Source organism: Girardinichthys multiradiatus, chromosome 19, assembly GCF_021462225.1.
Source record: "Girardinichthys multiradiatus isolate DD_20200921_A chromosome 19, DD_fGirMul_XY1, whole genome shotgun sequence".
Classification (NCBI taxonomy): Eukaryota; Metazoa; Chordata; class Actinopteri; order Cyprinodontiformes; family Goodeidae; genus Girardinichthys; species Girardinichthys multiradiatus.
Window position 1 is genome coordinate 23,108,893 of NC_061811.1, and position 7,032 is coordinate 23,115,924.

A 7,032-nucleotide genomic window follows, 5' to 3' on the forward strand; every position below is an offset into this window, starting at 1 on the left:
GCGGGGGGTGGTGGGGTGTAGGGGCCAGCGGTGACAAGCCTGACCTGGGACTCAAAGACAAGAAACGCTGAGATAAATTTATAGGGTTATGGACACAAACATCTATTTGGTACCCAAAAGGAGGGTGATCTCTTTCACACATATAGATACAGACTGGTGACTGTGACTGGCTGCACACCCCCCAGCACAGCTACAGTTGGGAAAATACTTGAACACGCCAACGTTTTTCTCAGTAAATGTTTTTCTAGTAGTTCTATAGAGATTGAATTCAAACCAGATGTCAGTTACAACCCAATTAATCCACACATACAAGGAAATCAAAATAAATCAGCTTATAAATGATGTGTTATAAACTGGAATGGCACAAGGAAAAAGTATAGAACATGCTTACTGACATTTATTAAATATGTAGTAGAAAAGCTTTTTTTGGTCATGACAAATTTAAGACATCTTCTGTATGTAGAAACTAGTTGCATGCATTACTCAGGTGTGAGTAATGCATGCAAGGTTAAGGGGTCCTCTTCTCTGCACTTTGATCCTACAGTTCTTTCAACAAGATTCAAGTCGGGTGAACTAATGGGCCATTCTAGCAGCTTTATTTTATTTCTCTAAAACCAATTGAGTTTTCTATGGCTGCATGTTTGGGATCATAGTCTTACTGGAAAATCCACCAACATTTCATCTTCAGATTCCTATCAAGGATGTCCGGGTAACATTTCTCTAGTCATCCTTGCTTAAGTTATATGAAACCCACGAGGACCAAATGCTGAAACACAGTCCCACATCATATTTGTGGGTGGCTCTCTATACGTGAGCCGCAGACTCTACTGCTGCGCCAGCGCCGCTACCTAAATTGTTCAATTTTGACTTAATCTGACCAGACTGTATTCTCCCAGTATTTTAGTGGCTAGTCCAAATGTTCTGCAAAAAACTTATTGTGAGCTTAAAACATCCTTTTTTTCATCAGCGGAAGCATGTATAGAGGCCATGGTGGTTGAGTGCCTTTCCTTGGAAAAATGGTACTTACTAATTCTTTGAAGGGTCTTTGGCTCTTGGACACCTCTTCTGATTAAGCTTTCGACTCCTCTGTTGGAAATCTTGTGAAGAGCACCTGGTCGTGGCTGGTTTATGGTGAAATATTTGTTCTTCTTCCGGATTCTGGCTCCAATGATGCTCATTTTCAGAATTTTATAAAGATGTCTATAACACATGCTCTAAGTGTGTTTTGCAACAATAATATTGGGATGGTCTTTATAGTGCTCTTTCCTATTATCTATTAGGACATGCTTCTTGTGTAATACCTTAATAATAATAAACCTTTTTAGGTCATGAAGTAGGACTAAATAATCTGATAATAACTGGCACTGATAGGGAGCAGGATTTCTTTCTAAATACTCACAGAATTTAGCTAAAATCTTAGCATTCTTAAAATATTAGCAGCTTTTTTCTTCATGTGTCCAAATCTTATTCCCTGTCATTCAGTTTTAACACACATAACTTTATTTATGCATCTATTTTATTATATTGTCTGTGGGGATAACTTGTGTTTTTGCCTCCCCATTAGAAATATATTTCCTGTGAAAAATTGTGTGCTGCTATGTTTAATACTTATTTCCTCTGCCTTAAATGCCATACTGCTGCAGTGCTGGCATTTGAAAAATCAAGACATATCACATCCGAAAGGAAGCACAGCAGAGGAGATTTTATTTAACACCCAAACTCCCTTGCTCAATGGGGCACAATATAATAACACTTACCTTGATTAAAAGAATCCTTTATATGTAAATGGCGACTGGATTTTCAAAGGGGTCACAGCGGCAATTCTTCCGACAGAGATCATTTCACCCCTCCGGTGCTTGCTTCCTTTCTGTCTTCAGAACGTTCGGTCTCATCCCCTCCTGTCTCTGCTAATGGCGCCTGGAAAAAAAGGGGATATCAGGAAGCAATGTTCCCTAAAACAGCCACGCAGAGACAACATTTGCTCAGGTTGGCTAATTCTTAATATAGGTCTATATAATTTTGAGACGATTTAATTATGTAACATATTTTATGCTTCATGACCAATTACATTAATAGCTTAATACAGAGGAATATTACCCTCTCTTGATTTGATTACACAGGCACACAATATGGTATATTTGGTACTTAATTATTGCCAGCCATTGAGCAGGACTACTGTGCCATAGCAGAAATGCAAAGCCTATTCATGAGGCAGGCATGCAGAGATGGCAGGACAGGGGCCCAGTCTGCTCCCCAGTTATCTATGTCTTCAGATGGTTTTACCACTCTTGTTAATAAAGGGGGGAGAGGAGGGGGCTCTCAGATCTACTTAATGGAATGACAGCAGCTTACAAGAGGAGAGATTACCAGTTTACAGTGTCAAAAACATCTGCTGGACCTTTTAACAGGAGCTGCTGTGGGCTATATGAAGACGATGGGCAGCCATCAAGCCCTAACACCCTGAATATTTTATTTATGTTACTACCCAAGTAGTAAGTTTAAAACAGTGGCATTTCTAATGAACTGAAACAGAAAATGGCACGGGTTTCAACCATTGAGACCAGTTATCGATTTGGGGCTACTCCTCTTTCGCCTCCCACCGGGGCCTTCCAATGTAATTTCTTAATTGTAGTGTACTAAGGTGGAGGAATGCAGAAAGAGAGCATGCCCAGTGACCTCGCAGTGACCTCTCCCCTCCTATTACAGCTTCATTCCCCCTGGGGTTCACATTACAAAGCAGGGTCAGCCCAGACCCAATCCCACCCCAAGGCCCCCTGGATTCAACAGAGACCTCCTACTTGCCTGCCTTTCCGCAATGTTCAGGTCCTCTGGACCTGCCATGTTCTCATGCTCCAGTCTCAGGCTCCAGCAGTAACACCCCCGAGCCCCCACCCCCTTCCTTTTTTCCTTCTGATTACAACAACCAGTCATATGAAAGCCAAACAGTGGCACTGCTGAGCCAGCTCTGTGTCCCGGGTGCTGTCACAGTCAGAGATGCCAGCATGCTGAGGTCTCCACACATATGAAGTGGAGTCCAGCTTAAGGGACATCACCATGTCCCACCTCCTTTTCCTTTTTATTCTCTGCCTACTTCCTCTCATCTTTGTCACTTTGTCTTACTGCTGTTTCCTGACCTTGTTGTTCTTTCAAACCCACAATCCACACATCTATAGTCCATTGTAAAAGTATTCATACCCCTTAAACTTTTTGTCACCTTTTCATATTACACCAACCAAACTTTTATTTGTTCTATCAGGCTTATGGAAAATAAGCAAACATAAAGTAGTGCACAGCTGTGAGGTGGAAGGAAAGGGTTTTCAATTTGTTTTACAAATAAAAGGGGATGAAAATGAAAAGAAAGAAAATTGGTGTATACATTTGTATTCAACCTGTGGACTGTCATACTCTTAAATAAAATCTGTGTTTAATATAATCTCAGAATAAATGCAGCTTTTCTGTGAAGAGCACAGAGGTTTTGCATAATTTAAAATTACAAAGACATGGCATTCTACATAAGGCCTAGGGTCACTCTGGAGAAGCTGCAGAGATCCGAGGCTCAGGTGAAGAAGCCTGTTAACATGGTAACTATTACTCATCCACTGCACAAAACCTTCCTTTATGGAAGAGTGGCAGTAAGAAAGCTGCTGTTGAAAGAACACCAAAGACTCAAGCCTTTTACAGCCTCTAACAGGTTTTCTGACTCTGACCAGCCTCCCCACAGCATATTGTTACCACCATCATGTTACATGGTGGAAATGGCTTTAAGGGTATCAGTTTCCTTCTACTTCACATATGCGGGCTTCTTGGCATTGATCTCACACAAACAATCAGAATAAAACATTAATTTAGAAAACGTTCAAGGGGTACGGACACTGTAGCTGTAAGCCTAAAATTCTCTGTTTCAGCAGACAAAATAAGGCTGATACAACTTTCTAAGTCCTAAATTATTTAACATCTTCTTTAAGGGATTTTAAAGTGAATATGTACTTGCAGAGAGGCGTCCCCTGGGAAAAATGTCACTAAATTCAGTGTGGGAATTGACTGTTCCACTAGTAAAAGTATTAGCACTTCTCCACATCAATACCCCTGCTGGGTTTTCCTCACATCCTCCAGGACTGCCACTGTCTGTGGATGACTGAGGATCGTTTTCCAACCTGAGACCAGACCACAGCGCTATTGGGCATTGTAAACCACTCACCAAGGCCTAAAATAGCCCAGCGCAATAATGTCTCTCTTTACATGCAGAGGCTAAAAGCTCTGTAGTCACACACGCAATGTCATAAAGTCTGCTAAGCTCACTGCTGGCGAAGTTGAGGTTAAATTGAATTAAGGTCTGTTAATGGAGAGGGAGCGTGTCATAGCTGCAGTTTTATTGACTCCATGAATACATTTCTCTCCCTCTGTGTTTCTCTCAGGTCTGCCAGTCATGCCAGGGGAGTATGTACCTCAGAGCAGTCCTATGGGCATGAGCATGGGCCCACCCATCTACTCCAACCCTCATCAGATGCCTTCTCATCCCTCGCAGCTCAGACACGGACCACCACCTCATCATGCATACCTTCCCGACCATCCCCACACTCCCCACACCATGCTGATGCACGGAGGACCCTCGTTGCACCCAGGAATGACCATGTCTGCACAGTAACCCCCTTTGCTCACTCACATTGTCCCCAGTACTGGAGGACATGGCCTGGACATCCACGCCCAATAGTAAAGGGACGAAAACAGCAGCTACAACAACAAACACTTCCAAAATAAATAAAAAAGGAGAAAAAAAGAAGAAAGCAACCCACTATAAATCCTATTTTGAGACTATTTTTAAGAATAAAAGCAAACCCTTTTGACCAGAATTTGACACTAAAGAAGCAGAATTCCAGGCGAGCTGTGATTCTTTTTTTTAAATATTGTCAATTTTGTTACTTTGATCCAAAAAAACAGAGGACCAAGCTGACAAGAACACTTTGTAAAGTCTTGGGCTTTTGGTAAAGATCAACGAGAGATGTTTTGACATAAAAAAGAAAAAAAAAAACGTGCGATGAACGGACAGATGCACGTTATGGAAAACACACACAGACACTCTTTTTGGCACATGCCATCACACACACATGTTCATGTGACACACTCTTTCAAAATAAGAATAATATCACCCCACAGAAGATCGAGGAAAACAAAAAAAAAGAAACAAGCAGAAAGACTCCAAGAGTTATAACTACTGTAGTATAAAAAGTATAGATAAATAAGTTAAAACTTGTGCATTTTTTTTTTTTTTTTTTTTGGTTTTGTTGATCACATGTTTATGTTGCGCTAGTTTTAGAATTAAAGGTTAACCTTTTTCTCTCTCTCACACTGTGTGTGCTCCTTCCTGGAGAAGAAACTCTCTCACAGCACAACACTAAACATGGAAAAAGCAGAAAAAACCCCAGAAAAAAAACGATAAGAAGATGGAACATCTCAAAAAGGCTTCAAACGACAGAGGGGCAATCAGGTCCTGCACCCCGTAAGAACAGGGCATGATGGGAAAAGGCTGCTAAAAGATTCAGTTTGAACATTTGTCATGCCCTTCTCTCTCTGTCTCTTTTTTCTTTTCTTTTGGTTCATGGATGAATGTTTGCCCTGTAGATTTTGAAGGAGAAAAAGGTTCCTTGTTTGACATGCCCAAGCACTGGATTGTGTTGGTTTTTGTACATTTTTTCTTTTAATTTCAACTTTTTTTTGTACCCCGGACTCTCATTGGTTAAGAGCCTTTGGAAGGAAGCTTGAGAGCAATACCCTGCAGCGCTTCTTCACCTGCCGGATTGACACAATTTGCCATGAGGACAATACAGACACAGACGTTGATTCTGTGGCACTGGAGAAGCATTTGATGGTTGATGCACCAAAAAAACATGAGCAGAAAAAGAAAAAGGAAAAAAAAATAACAACACTTAAATTATGAACTCAATGCTTTTAGGAGAAAAAAAAGCAGAGAGAATATTGTAACAAACTTCGTACAGAGTTCAGTCTATTAATTGTTTCATGTTAGATATTCTATGTGTTTACCTCAATTGAAAAAGAATGTTTTTGCTAGTTTCAGATCTGCTGTGGCATTGATATTGTATGTCCATGAATTCCTTCCTTTTTCAGCACGTGTTCCTCACTAGATGATAAGATGCCGTCTCCCTTAAGCTTTGTCAAAAATACATTAAATACTTGTATGAGGACTGTGACGTAATGTTTAAAAGGTGTTCAGTCACAAATGCTGTAATAAATATTTCATTTTTTGGATTTTTGTTAGATTTTTGTGTGATTAACTGTGTTGCATACAAAGTCATAACCCCCCTTCCCCCATTTTAACAGAGCTCAGTTTGTTTGGTTAATTATTGTTGGGGTATATTGTTGCATGTTAAATTTATTTTTGCACATGGTTATAAAAATACATCACTTTCTCACCTTGTTCCTGCGCTCTTCTTGCAATAGATTCCTTCACTGCTGAGTAGCCCTCTTAAAATGACAAAAACAAATTGTGGTGGAGGCACATCTTGCCATGGCAATTTATTCAGGCACACAAATGTTCCCTTCAAATGATAAATAACTTTCAAATGCAAATGAAGGGAGCAAATTACACAACAACCTGGCCACCAAGCCATTTTACTTGAAAAAAAATAGTAAAACACTGACATGAAGGTAAATTAAAATGACTGACTGCAGTTTCCAGGTGATGGAGAACTTAAAGGAAAGAGAGGAACATATATAAATATTTTCAAAAGGTCAATTTTCTATTCACAAATTCACAATTTGCAAAGAAAAGGGGGGCGGGGGTTGGATTACATTTTTTGTAACAACTCCTACCTGTTGGATGTGCAGACTAATATTTTCAGCATTATGATTATTATTATTATTACTACTACTTAACCAACACAGAAAGCATTTGCTACGGGAATAATCGCTGCCAGAAGTATGGCTGGCTCTCGCCGTGTGCTCCTTGCCTGATTTCTGTCGTTTTGCAGCGCCGCCTGTTGGTCAAATCTGTCATTGTCGTCTTCAAATGCACGC

The 7,032-nt window shown here is 40.3% G+C and overlaps 1 protein-coding gene across 1 annotated transcript in view; it reads left to right on the forward strand.

Moving 5' to 3' along the window:
- Nucleotides 1–4,554, forward strand: part of meis2a (Meis homeobox 2a) — a 99,853-nt gene extending 95,299 nt beyond the window's left edge. The window contains exon 13 of the mRNA XM_047345266.1: nt 4,416–4,554. The gene's annotated coding sequence lies outside the window, so the exon portion shown is untranslated. The remainder of the gene's footprint in view (nt 1–4,415) is intronic.
- The last annotated feature ends 2,478 nt before the right edge of the window (nt 4,555–7,032 follow it).